General features: G+C 39.9%; 1 long non-coding RNA gene across 4 annotated transcripts in view; it reads left to right on the top strand.

Annotated features, from left to right (window-relative positions):
• Positions 1-14,477, top strand: part of LOC116964500 — a 192,193-nt gene that overhangs the window by 106,914 nt on the left and 70,802 nt on the right. For all 4 annotated transcript variants that reach the window (XR_004408776.2, XR_004408777.2, XR_004408775.2 and 1 more), the window contains one exon: positions 5,481-5,677. This is a non-coding gene — a long non-coding RNA (uncharacterized LOC116964500). The remainder of the gene's footprint in view (positions 1-5,480; positions 5,678-14,477) is intronic.

Below are 14,477 nucleotides of genomic sequence, written 5' to 3'. Positions count from 1 at the left end.
CGATTTTATTTCTAAGTTTGGAAGGGAACCCTGAAACTCTGGGAGAGTGATAGAGCAGTTTGACTTTAGCATTGATTCCTGTGGTGTTATTTATGTGATGTGCTTCTCGCAGATTCCCTTGAAGTAAAAACTGTTCCCCATCACTCACCACCCCCAATCTCATTTGGACTCCAACCACTCCCCCCTATTTTCTCTATAAACCTAAAAAGCTCAGATGCATTCTTTTGTTCTTCTGCCTGTGCTCAGCCAGTCCATATAATAGCACCCTTTCTCTCAGACCTAAACCTGGCTGGAATTGCTGTAATGAATGTGTAAGTGACAAAAAGAAAAGCAGAGTGTAAAAGATGCTAATCAGCCTTTGTTCTTTTCAGACATGACATGCAGGACCTGAAGTATAGATTTTGTATGGAGAGAGATAGATTTTAATTAAGCATCTTAATAGAGAAATCCTTCTTGTTTTTTTCAGAATAAATTAAGGAAGTAACTTTGATGCAATATCATTTTCATCTAATCAGTAACATTCTGAAATTACCATGTTGTTTTCCATTAGAAATACCATCATCCAACAAATCAGATAAAATTATTTAACATAGCTATATTGCAACCTCAGCTAACATTAGCCTGGGCATGGGTATAGACAGAACAGCAGATGGTGAGTGAATTGACAAATGTTTATAGGGAGAAAAGGTCAGACAGTAGCAACACTTTTATATACTCCTTTGAATAAGGTGCCTATATCCGATCTAGAGTCACTAATAATCAAATAAAGTCTTATCAGGGTTTTTCCATCTGCATATAGAGAATACTGATTACTGACACCGATAAAAGGCAAATGTTAACTTTTACTTGTATTCACAGATACAGGGACAGAGACATTCCCATTAGCTTTTATACCATAGTGTTTGCTATTTTTTTAACAAACAAAACAAAGTACGTGAAGAGAAATCACCTTGCAAAGCTTGGACAATTGTTTTAAGTCAGGAAAAGTGATGAAGTTGCTGCTGCATGACTGTGTCTTCGATACGTATGTGTGGTGGTTATGACAGTTTTACACTACTCTAGTTTCTGTGGACAATTTTGCAAAGTTCATATTCATGACAGCTAGAGCCAGGCCATGCTTAGCCTTGCATGTCCAAGCACTCTTAATTGTTACTGATATTTATTTTCTGTTACAGTAGTGCCTTGAGACAAAGTCAAGTGGGTGCCATGTTTGCCCAAAATGAGAGCTTGACAAAGTGAGCAAGGAATTGGAAACTGAGACACCTGGAGATCAAGTGGTTTATTCAACAGCATACAGGGAACCTTTATGTGAGTTGGAAACAAAATGCAGCTCATCTGAGTAGAATCTCTCTCTTCACCCACAATACACACTTCTCTTTCTAATGGAAGTTTTCCCAAGAATGAGACATTCCCAACTGAGGTATAGGGAGTGTTACCTCTTGATCATATCATTCAGTTCTCTCAACAAGTCACATGGGGATCTGACTTAATAAAAAGCACGGAAAAGAGAACTAATCACGTCCCATTTTTTCACCTACCATAGAAGCTGAACTAAGGGTTTAGGGCATATGGATAGGCATTACAAGAGCATGCAACTTTCCCTCTCAAAAGAGACTTCCAGGATCACTGCAGTTGTCATCTTAGTTTCTTTAGTTTGGCTAAATTTTTAGCAGTCCAAGGTATAGGAAAATCTAAGAATGCCGGTACATTTTTAGGTGGCTTGAAATCCAGTATAATAGGCTCCATCAAAAAAAAAAAAAAGGAAAAAGTCACTTTTTTTGCCATCACAGCTGTAATGCAATTTAATGTGGTGTCCTTAAGATTGCTACACACACTATAATTTCTCATATACAGCTGTCAGCAATAACCTTTTGTGTCAGCAGAGAGAAAAAATCCCTGAAATACATATTTGTCAAACATAAACATGTAGACCTTAAATCCTGTCTAACCACATACAACTGCATTTCTCTCATCTCAGGTGTAGTGGAGGATTGTGCTTTTTGTTTGTAGGTAGAGCAGAAGCAGCTGGCAGGGCGTGTGCAAGTAGGATCTCAGGAAATTCGCAGTCCAGCCTTAGTTCTGCTCACCTGGTGCATGCAAGGACTTGGCACCCTCTGCAGTCCTACATATGCAAAGAATATGAAATATTTTGTATTCTTATCATTCAGTTTTCCTTCTTTGATTCTGAACACAGATAGCAGCTTAACCTAATGAGAAGTCAGAGGAAAAAACCCTAAAAAGATGGTGTAAGTCAAGAACAGATGAGGACTGCAGCACTCGTGAATTGCAAACACCCAGCAGTGTGTGTTTCACTTCCTGCTGCCTCTCCTACTGTCACAGACCAATTTATATTTTGCACCTCAACAGGAGATGCCCCACTGCCAGCAGAAACTTTTAATGATCCTCAGCTTCACATGATGCTCTGGAAACAAGCTCTGAAGAATGCGAAAGATTTTGCAACATATTATTTCTATAAATAAAAATGTATTTCTCACCAGGAATTCATATTCAGATACTCTTCCACATTTTAACATTGTGGGATTTTTTTCTCTTATGGATATGTGTTACCTGTTATTCATGTGCTGTTAGCTTTTCCAGATATCTCTTTGTCTTGTGAACTCTGGTAAGCAGTAGTATTGTCAGTGGGATTTTAGTTTATTGATTTGTGTGAAGATTCTTCCTAGTTTCCTTCTACTTTTGAAGTTGTAATGAGTCCTTTCCAACCTGTAATTAATACATTATCTGAGCAGGAAGATGGACATATTGCAATAAGAAAGCTTCAGGTAGCAAGCTACTCACATTAATGTCCATAGTTGCACATTGTGTGGTACCCCGGCATTACAGCCTTTTTGGACGATCCAGATTTTAAAGTGCTGTCAGAGGACAGGCCCTAGAGGCATACAAAACCACATTTGCAATTTAGTTAGGTACAAAAGCTGTTGGTCTCTGATGCTGCATCAACATTAGTGTTTTAGCTGGGATCAGCAGCAGGCTTTCAACTGAGATGTCCTAGATGTCTACAGTTTCTGTGTCTTGGTATTCACCTTGAGGTGCCCTTGGTGTGCACGACCTGGATTCCTTTCAGATAACACCAAAGTGGAAGATGCACTCCAGGAATGCTCATGATGAGCTACAGCTGCAAATAGTATCGGGCCTGTGGATCACATTAGAGCCAGTCCAAAATTTAAAACAAACAAAGACCAAAAAAAACCCTCAAATGTGTATAATGTTGCTGTCAGGTCCTAAGCACCAGGTGCTTTGTTCTACACATCTACTCCTATTGCGAGTAGATGTGCTTCTACAATGCTCTAATGTACATAGTACCCAAGACGTGAGTTCAACTCAGCACTTTGCATAGCCTGCTGTACTAACTACACATATTTATCTGGGGTCTTGAGCACAAGTGAAAATTCAAGCACCATCCAGCTAAGATCTGAGTCACTGGATCTTGTTAAGAGCCACAGACCCAGATATCATTAACTTCAGTTTTCCATAAGGAATGAAAACAGTGTAAGAATGATCTCAAAAACATAATTTCCTTGGAAATGTTGTGTGAAATGATAGGATTTACATACAAATGTAACTAGCCGGGCTCTCTAGACGGTATTGTGAAGAGACCCACCAGACATTTGACAGTGAGCTCAATGTAGAGTTAAAAATACAGGACAAGGTGGAGGTGGGAGGGGTTGGAAAACTTTCTGAAAACTATTTCATGGAGCTTGTCTGGCATTTTTCATTTTTAAATTATGCACTTGAAATTCTGTTCAGCACAGCTGAAGAAAAACTGAGAGAAGGGTAGCCAGGGAGACATCCCCACAAATCTTACCAAACCTAATAAATAATGAAGCTTAGTACCCGGGAATCCCTGACTACAGCAAATCCTTTCCCAACTAGAGCGCCCCACAATCTAGTTTGGTGTTCCAAGGTAAAATGCAGATAGCATTTATTCTGAAATGGGAGTCTGCAAACCAGTTTACAAGGAAACCGGCTTCACTTGTCTCCCTCAGCTTCCTGGACGCGTAGTAACCGAGACGTAAGAGATTATGTCTCTTTGGCTGAGAAGCAGACAGTGGTGTTACATCTGAAGATGGTACCTTGCCAGTGCTACCTATGCTTAGCAGTGCAGGTCAAGGCTTTAGCACATTTCTAAGCCTATTGCTTGAGGCAGAGTAAGGGGGTTTTGCAATTAAATCCCACAGTCAATTGATGCTGAACGTGACCATGGATGTGGGACTGCATGGAGAAGAGAGTATACTATTGAAACAGTAGAGATTCTAAAGACATCATATGTTAGTTGCACATGTAATTGCATCAGTTAAATTATTAAATTATATTAATGATCAAGTCTCTTTGGATATAAGTTGGTATCTAGTTTGGTTCATGAGGAAACTGTCCCTTGAGCAAGGAGCAAGCTAGCATCACAAATTGGTCCATCCCTTTTTCTGGAACATCTGTGTTCAACCACCTTGGAATCATAGAAAAAAGTGGGGTCTAACCCACCACTCAAGGCGGGATCAACTCTGAAGTTTGACCAGGTTGTTTAAGGTTATGTTCCAAGGTGCCAGAGAAGCATAACTGACCCATGATTTTACTGCAAAGGCCAGACCTAGAGTTCTGAGGAGATGAACTTAGATGAAGCTCAGTAGCCTGAGGTAGATAGTGCTCATCATGGATAACAGTCTCGCAGTCTTTCTCATCGTATGTTAGTGGGATTAGCGGTCTAGTTTGCCAAGTTTTATGTAATAGGAGGACTTCTAGCTAAGATAAGATCAGCTAGAGAGCGACTCACTTGACAGAACTGAGTCTTAGGTTATTTCATGCCTTGGCTGATATCATACAGGTCACCTGCACAGTGCTGTGCTGCTAAGAGGCCTTGCTGAATTTCAGAAATGTATATACCTTACCTAGTCTCTGTTTTCCTCACCTGCAAATTTAGTTCATTTTTATCCCATCTATCTTGGCTCCAGCACTCCCTAAAGCTGTTTGGCGTTTTTTTATGCTTCCCTTTTATGAATGCTGTGCTTAAGCAGTATATGGATAGCAAGCACATAGCTTTTGCAGATCATAATATTCTTTATTTTGTCAATGTAGTTCATTTAGAGGCACTTTAAGGAAACATTTTCCTGCAGGTTGCTTGCAAAAGGAGATTGCTTTGGGTCGTTTCTTTATATTCAGTTTATCTTGACTTTTACATGAAGTTCAAACATACATTGATAATACATGGAAATGGTCAAAAGGAGAAATTAAAACTGCTTGCATATGCTTTTTGAAATGTGTTTCTGCTCTGAAAAGTAATTATGTGAATTTGACCTGGCCTCACTTAGCTCATCTTCTCCCTGAGAGTCAGGTCTGCTGACATTAGCGGAGTGGTTACTGTTGTCAGAATGGTCTTCCTGGCTACTCTCTGAGAGACTGAATTAAATTTGAGATTTTATGCATCATCAGTAGATTATTTTTTTCCCTGTAAATTCTAATTGCAGGAATACATCAAGCACTCTTGTGCCTTCAGGATATGGTTGACAGCACTGCACAAGTGTGACTGAGATCCCGATAAGCAAGTGAAATGACATGGATGCATAAGTTTACCGAAAACAGAACTAAGAGAATTTTGCTGGTGTGACAGATGGAACAAAACTTCGGTGACTATGGATTGAGAATGCTTTGGCATCTATTACCGGTAAGAATGCCATGTGAATTCCTGTGTGTCTGGATGCATGGTGCACATATGTACACCTCTGAATTTTTTTCTGATCCCATGAAGAATCCCAGGGACATGCGTTTGGCCATATTTCTTATTTATTTTTAAAATTTGGGCATCATGAGTTTGAATGTGCAAATTTAGGCTTACAAAGACCAGATTTGTCTTTTCAAAAATCAAGGGTTATTAGAGGAACTTCCTTTTCCCCTTGAAAACTGCCATGAGCTACCACAGAATGGCTCTTGGCTTGGAAATGTATGACTTGAATTGTTAATTAGTGTTTAGGTTTGTACATGAAAAGCTGATATTCTCTGTCTCTCTGAAGGAAGAGAGGCTGATGACCATTTTAGAACCAGTTCATTTCCAATCTGCTCTCTGTTTCCACCACTGATGCTCCTACCTTGCATGTGACATGAACCAGCTGTTACTCAATTTCACAAAAGAAAGATGCAGAGTCAGTGATTGTCAGAAGATTGTGTGCATTCCAATTTGCATAGGCTTCTCCTTCATTTCAGCTTCCTTCCCTTGCCTAAAGAAACTAAAATGTGTGAATTCAGAAGCACAATGATACCAGTATTCCCTCCCTTAATACAATTTATACTCCTCCTTTCACTGAATCAGAAATACATGATCAAAAACCCAGATATTTTTTTAAGAATAACAGGTAGCCAAGGGGATTTTATTACATAACAAATAGTAACAATAAATATGATCCATGCTTAGACTGTAACACAGGTGCTTTTCCACAGAATATAGACCCTGAAGTGATAAAAAGAACTTAGTAAATGGATAGTATTGGAGTGTGTCAGGAAGTACGCTGCAGGTTTTATTAATGCTAATAGGTGTTAAGAAAACACAATTTTTGTCAGTCCTTCTCCACATATAGTTTCAAACCTTTGCATTGGAATCTTGCTGTAGAAATAAACCTGTTTAAAAGAATTTACTTCTGTGGCATAGCATGCCTTAAAATTTAACCAAAAGCCAACATGATAAAAAAATTGATCTGTTCAGTGAAAACATTTCTTTGCCTTAAACTGAAATGTGCGTTCTGAAAGAGCATGGTTTGTGAATTGGAGATCCACGAAAGGAACAGACCTGCTAAAAGAATAACATTTTGGTGAAACAGGCTTATTTGCTTAGCAGCTTTCTCCTGCAGTTAACATATGTGGCAAACGTGTTTATTTAATGTGACAGTCTGCTCAAATAACCCTCTCTCAAGAGTGGGATTATATAATCTGGAAATAGCAGAGTTACAATGAGATTAAAAATATTTAATGTCCTGTTTATCCAAAATGCCAGCAGCACTGCCTCCTCCTTTTCTCTGTACTTCATGCTGACTGTAAATGATCTGCTTGGGCTCTGGTGTCCTTAAATTAATGAACTGAGAGCACCTTTCAGCATCGGACTGCAGTTTGGAACAAAAGAAAAAGAAACTGAAAGAAACCCTGAGGAAGAGTGTTCGTGTAGCAGCAGTACTGAAAGAATTTGACCTCCTCAGGCGCTGTGAGTTGGCAGTTGCATTGGTCCTACAAGACTGAAGCAAAGAGAGTGCTAAATAGAAAGGCATAAAAAAATAAAGTGACACAATTTGTAGTCAGGGCTCAGCCAGACCCTTGGGTTTGCCTAATCAGTGATTAGCCCATGTTCACTTGGCTCTATTGATACCACTTTCTCCTGAGACACACGCTGGGGACCTTCTGACCAGCAAATTGGCTTGGGCTGAGAAAAGGGACCCAGACAGCACGGTCTACTGCCCGCTAAAGAAAATGCCACATGAGACATCCTGAGCAGGCTGTGGCTTCAAGTCACAGCAGCTGCCCTCAGATGGATACTGTAAACATGATTTGGACTTGAACTGCTATTTTCAGGAATCTCTGTGCTGGTGAAGGTGTGAACCTGTGTCAGCCAAGCCCCTGCCATTGTGCCTGTCCCATTCTGCACACCTCTGTCGGAGGCTTGCTCCCTCCAGCCTCCTCAACAGTGTGTAAAAAATACACAAATTGTTTTCACCTCATGTTGTCGTACGAACAAATAGAAGGGGAGGGTGGTCTATTATCTGCTAGCCAATGGGTAAACAGAAATGACTGGCCCAGCACACATCAAGGGTGGGGAGTTGGCATGGACAGAGAGACACTCAACAGATGGTAGCCAGCAATAACATTACAAGGAACAAGGAAGGTGATGCAAGCTTCTTGGAGCAACTGAGACTTCTAAGACCCAGAAAAAACTAGTGGTGTTGCTGCTCCCTCCACCAGTAATTTCTATTTCTATTTTCTATTTCTTTCATTTCTATTGATTTAATTGACTTGTTCCCCAGAGTGCCCAGCCTGTGAGCTGTTGCCTTGCTGTTTGTCCCTAAGATCATTTCTGCATCGTCCACAGGAGGATGTGGAAGGGCAGGGAGAAGGGTGCTGTGTGCTTCTCCATAGGCTGGTTTGAGACATTGGATCCCTGAAGTAAACTCAAAACACAACCTTCAAATCAGAAATCATCTATAAAAATAGACTTCTCCCTGCAGCTGCTTAGAGAGAGGAGCAGGTGAAACAAATCTGGTGATGGTTCTACCCTGCATGCCCTTAAAAAGGTTCAGAGTCATAGAGAGCTCAAGTGTAGTCTCGCTGTTAAGCCAAGAAACAATATCCAGTTTCAGTTAATTTTAGAGCTGTAAAAAATAATTCTTCCCAATACCTCCAAATGTGGAGATTGACAAAGAAAAGTTTTCATGACTTCTGAGTCTGGTGTTCTCTGTTAGGAGCACTGCCAAAGTGGTTAACTGTTTCACATAGTTGCATATCATTTGGTTTTCTTGAAATAGCAGCTACTTATTTCAGAAGATAAAAAAGTTCATTCTGGGTACCAGTATGAGCAGCTCGTAAATATTAAAAAATAAAAAGCAAGGCCAAATGGGCAGAGAATCTGGAGACTAGAGGGGTTAGACAACTGTATGAAAAGCAGTTGATTTTTCACTAGCTTCTACTTTAGAATTATGAAGGTCAGTCCAGCTTGCATCTCGGTGGTACAGGATCAGGCAGATCAGTGTATATTCTGAAACAGTTTCTTTCTGTGCATGCATTAGCCTGCATCAGCCCATCACAGAATCTTTCTCCATCAAAATTTTATAGGAGAATGGTAAAATGCCCTTACAGCAGACACAGAGTAGTTCAAATCTGTTCTGAACAGCGGAGCGATGGTGTCAGTTTGTACTACATAGTTTTGGCTCGAATAAGCATGCAGAAAATTTTTTACATTATTCTGATGATTTGGGAATGGAGGTGATAAAGCACTATTTGATAGAGTCATGATTGCATTGACTGCAAAGTGGCATACTGCTTTTAACCAAGGAAGTTTGTATAATGTCTTTTGTGCCCCATATGATGCAGCAGGACACTTCTCTGCTTTTACTAGTTTACTGCTTTCTCTCTCTCATGAAGATAATCCTAATATTACAGCATTGCTAATTTACAAATGTCATGAAAAGAATTCATCTGGAGTTGCTTTAGAGACAGCTGTTGAAAATCATCAGTGTGGTCCTAAACAAGGCAGGAAATAATACCCAGTTGCCTGAATTGAAAATTTAGCACAGTACTTGTTAACGAATTTTGGGATTGTGATGCCAAACTCTTTGAAATATTTGAATCTTTGGCAGTGCTGGAAAGGGAAGTGAATCAGCCACGTTCTGGTGACTTAGAATTTGTTTATATCTCATAGATTGCCTAGGAGATTACAGGAAAGAAGTCTGCAATACAGTGTGTGCTACAGTAATGGGTAATCCTTGCTAATAGTTCAAGAACACTCTATAGGGTGTAGTTATCATCTGAGTAGATTACAAGATTTTTAGAGTATGAGAAACTTCCTGACCAGTTTTTCTTAACTCAGCTAGGAACACAGGGCAGTAATCCAGCTGAAAGTCATACTTTCCCTTCATGACTAAAATACGGGGGAATTGAATAGGACTGTTTGGGGGATTTGCAATTCTACTTTGTATTGAGAACAAGAGTCAGGAGTCTGTATAGGAAAGGGAAACTTGTGTGTGAAGGAGCTGGTACCATTGATCTCTGATAGATGAAGCTAGGAAAATGTTGTCTAGCCAGATTGCACGTGCACATATGGAGAGCTAGTTCCCCTCATGCCTCCTTGGCCCTGTTGGAAAACTTGAGAGCAGAGCTAGGTCAGGGGTTCCAGACCATAAGCCAAGGCAGGACTTGTAGTGATCTCCAAGGTTTTATTCATGTTGAAGTGTTACTATCTTGTGCTGCTTAGTTTTGTGTCATTCCTCTTCCTCCTTCCCTTGCGCATCACTTCAGATTCATTCCACTTGTGCACCTCTTACCCTTTTTCTTGGTTTTCCTCTCCTGCCCTTCCTATTTATTTATGTTGCATTGAATTTTCTCCTTTACTTAAATTATGGCAATGTTACGCTGTTTGTTTCCATCAGCTTGTCTGTTCTGCTGGGCTATTTTACTCCTTTTCCCAGCTATAGAAGTTCTTCTATCTAATCAGGTAGTGATCTCTGTTGCTCTGTTTGTTCAGTGTTTAGCACAGTGTGTCCCTGTTCTTGATTATCTCTAAGGATCCATGCCTGTAAAAGTTACAATTTCTTAACAGTAGTCATGCTTGAGGATGCTGAAGTAGGATTTTCTACAGCCCACTGTAAAGTACCCCAATTACAGCCTGCCCACTTGGGAGCACACTGCAAAACATTTGTAAAATTGTGAGGAACAAAGTAAGGAACCAGATCCTTTCCCTTCTTACATAGGAAAAAAAAAAAAAACAAAAACCAAAAAAAAAAAAAGCCAAACAAACAAAACAAAACAAAACAAACAACAATAAACAAACAGACAAAAACACACACAAAAAAAAAAACCACAACCTTTTCTTTGGTCAGCACTATGCTGGCAGAACCTCCATTTTAAACACCTTCCAAGAGTGATTGTGAAACACTGAGAGAACATAGTATCTGTCGCTTCTCTGAGAACCTGGGAAACTCCTTGAGACATTCCCAACACTGGAAAAATTGCAGGTATTCCTAAGAGAGTATAATGAGGCTTTAACTCTGAGGCACTGCATTTTCAAATGTGGAGGAGGCTGTTTCCATCCTTGCCAGAGTATTTGGCAGTCACTGTCTCTCATTGGGACTATCACCCATTTCAATGTGAGGGTGCAAAGCCTTCTTTCAGTGTGGTCTTTGTAATATGGGACATGCTGATGGGTATCTGGGAAACATTGAAAAAGCTGTTGTTTACAGCTACAAGACAAAGAGAGCAATCAAAGAATTCATTTTTCAGTCCCATTCTCCCCACATTTTAAAAACGACTGAATTGCTAACTGGTGCTGCCTCATGCCCAGAGAATGCCAGGTCACCTCAAAGGGAGTCATGTTGTCTCTTCTACATGCTAAACTTGCAGACTCTTCAGGCTACAACACCCGAATTTCCCTTAGGTGTACTGAACATTTCAGGTGATGATTGACCGCTCTCCCTGATATTTGTATGATTATTAGTCTCTTCTCTGTGTGCTATTCAGCGGGCAGCACTGCTCATAAAAAGCAGATAGGAGCAAGTTGGGCTGCTGCCTCTGGTGAGTAGGAGAGAGGATGGGCTGATTGATGACCCTTGGCTGTTTTCTGATGTTGCAGTTGTTTTTTATGATGTCATTAGGAAGCTATAGTCACATTAAGGGATCCCTCATGACATCATAAAGGACTTGATATTTCGCTAATGTTATTTCAGCAGAGTGGAGCTCTGGCATTTTATAGTCTTTGCTTTCCCCATAGAATTAGGAGTTGTCTAACTACAACCTGGAAGAAATGCAAAAATAGTCAAATGCTGACTTCAAAAACTATGGTTGAAGAATGCTAATGTATTTGGCTCTTTCAGAGCACACAGCACCTTTAGGTGGAATACATGATGTGTTTATAAAAGATGCCAACTGTGAATACGTATCCTCATGCAAAGGAAGAATCAGGCGTGCCGTCCACCTTTTTTGGTGCACAGGCACAAAAAACCCTCATTTTTTCTGGACACTTTTTGGAACGGCATGAGAGACAAATGGACCGTAGGACGGCACCATGTGTGCTTTGGCATAAGAAGACAGAGTTGTGGTGTAATGGTGAGATCACAAAAACACTGACAATGGAACCAGAAGGTATAATTTCCTAACATAAGAAAGGAATGCTAAACCCTGTACTGAGAAGAGACATTATTTTTAAGAGCTTGGTATGGTGGAGAAAGCACTGTGAGTGCTGTTGCCAACTGTACCATAAGAGGTGTATGTGAGGAGTAAGATTTGTCAACCTTATTGAGTGTCACCTCACAGCCTGAGAGCTCAGCGTCTTTCTTGCAGCAACACAGACATTTCCGCATGCAAAACTGCTGTTAGTTATGGGTAGAAGACTGGGAAAGGAAGGAGGAGGAGGTCTGCATACCAAGTGAGAAATCAAATTACAGTTTGCTCTACTGCAGTATTAACAGATCCCTCTACGTGGCTTTATGCTGATCTGTTCTGCCTTCCTTTCCTAATGCACTCAGTAGTATAGAAATACTCTGAATGGTACCTTAATCTGTCCCTTTTTCACAGAGGAAATACAGCTTTGGTTTTACATTAATTTTCTTTGTGTTCTCTGAGAGTTCCCAAAGCAAAGGAGCTTATTTTTAAGCTACATTTCTATGAATTTTGCTCTCTTCTCTTCAGTTACCCCAATATGTATGTACTAAACAGCAATAATAATATTTATTGGATTGTGTTAGGGTTTTTCATTACTTCTTACCTGTGACTTTGGAATAGTACCTGGGAAGCCAGCTAAGTGGCAGAGCACCCGAAGCCCCACTGAATGGCAATGGGAATTGGACCTTTACCTTGCAAAGATGCTTTCAAAAATCCTTGCTGTTGACTGCAAAATCCCTCTTGAAACAGGCTTTAGCCTGCTAACTGGTTTAAAATCTGTTAAAATTTTTACCCATAATGACAGGCAGAAAACTCTAGAATCTAAGACTGCCATACGGATGTTAATCTGAACTGAACGCTCTGATTTCACATAGAGAACTATACAAAATAAAAAACTCCCTCTGAGACCCCAAATGAATTTTATGTGGGATCCTTTTTGGCCAGAATCCATCAGCATACTAAAAATTCAGTAAATTAGAATGATGGGGTTTTTCTCCCTCCAGAGAAGCTAGTGCAAGTAGGAGTATGTAACACCTCAAAATTATTTTACAACCCTCAAAACAGCTGATCAGACTGCTTGGTATGAGACACAAGCATTTTCTGAAATACAAACCAAAAAGTAAAAAAAAATAGTATCAACAAAAGTTAGTCTGCCGAGAAGAGGCTATCACATTCGTAGACAGGCTGGGGAGTTCAGGGTATGGGAGACGCTACCAGATGCCGAGTTACAACAGTCAGTGACATAGTTGTTGCCTTCAGTTTGTTCGGGGAGTCAGAAGGCAAGCAGATACACTTGAGGCTTTTCTTGATTTTCAGCATGAGGAAAATTAACTTTTAAATGCAACTCTCCTTAGAGGAAACAGCAGAAAGGAGAGACCTGAGCTCCAGAGGAGAAGGGGGAAAAGCTGAAGGGGGAGTGGGAGTCCCTCCTAGTATTCCACACTCTGAGAAAATAATGGGAAAACCCTTTGCCTTCCTCATTGCCTTTCCTTCGCCTGGAAGCTTAGGCTATATTTTTAAGGCAATGAAATGAATTATTTTCCTTATGCTGAAAATCAATAAAAGTCTTGATTTTCTTGAATCCGGAACGTATCTGTAGGAATGCTCAGTGCCACTGCTCTGCAGATTAAAAAACTCCCTAAATTCCTTTATATCTAGGGCTAATCATTTTACCCATGTTTTACACTCTTCTCTGAAGCTTACAGCTTTAATTGTAGATTTCTTAGCTGTCAGATTAACATTTTTAAAGACTAAATAAAATCAGCATTTTCTCTGTAGCTTATTGAAGTAGTATATTCCTTTTTGCCTTTTCCAAGACCCTACTTTTCCTAGTATATGTCAGTACAGGAGGAGAATAACCAAGGGGTGGGGCGGGGGGGAGGAAGAACATTAAGTGACATTAAATCAAAGATAATTATCAGCTGCCAGTCAGCGAATGGCACAGAGCCAGAGCAGCACTCAGTAGGGGTCTGCCTGTCCAGCCTTACTTCCTTTTCCTTCAGAGTTTGCAAAATGTGTAATATTTGTCTTTAAACAATATAATTTATTACCAGGTGAATCTGGAATTTTAATACAAAGCTCCATTTGGAGAACAAAAACACCTTTCAATAGAGCAGTATCTCTGATGATGCATCATTTATCCTTTCTATTTCAATGCCCCAGCCTCAGTATCCAGTATTGCAGCAGTTTTTTTCTTTCTTCTCCTTCCTTCTTAGAAAGAAAAATATTCTTGTAATTTTGAAGGGGTTACTGTCACTGACATTATTAATAGAGCTATGTTATTAAATTACTTTATATACACCATATGTAATATTTGTTCTTTTTTAACATGCTTGACATAAGTGGCATCTGCATTTCAATAGGACTTCAGAAAAACACTGTAAAGGAACATTAATCTGTTCTAGATGAGAGGGAAGAGGAGTGGGAGTCAGTTCAGTGACGGCTAAATAAGTCAGCTGTGCCTGAAACCTTTTCTCATGTTATGATAGGTTCCCAGTATGTCTCACCAGTTCCTGTCAATAAACTGGTCCTGTCAATAAAATTCTAGGATATTATGGACCTTTGCACTTTGTGTAGGATTTGTGCAGCCAAGCAAAAAGCTTTATAAAAAGGCCTTC

Source organism: Tyto alba, unplaced genomic scaffold, assembly GCF_018691265.1.
Source record: "Tyto alba isolate M040663 unplaced genomic scaffold, T.alba_DEE_v4.0 Super-Scaffold_20, whole genome shotgun sequence".
In the NCBI taxonomy this organism is placed as follows: domain Eukaryota; kingdom Metazoa; phylum Chordata; class Aves; order Strigiformes; family Tytonidae; genus Tyto; species Tyto alba.
Note: the sequence above shows the minus strand (reverse complement) of the source record. Positions and strands in the feature narration are given on the sequence as shown.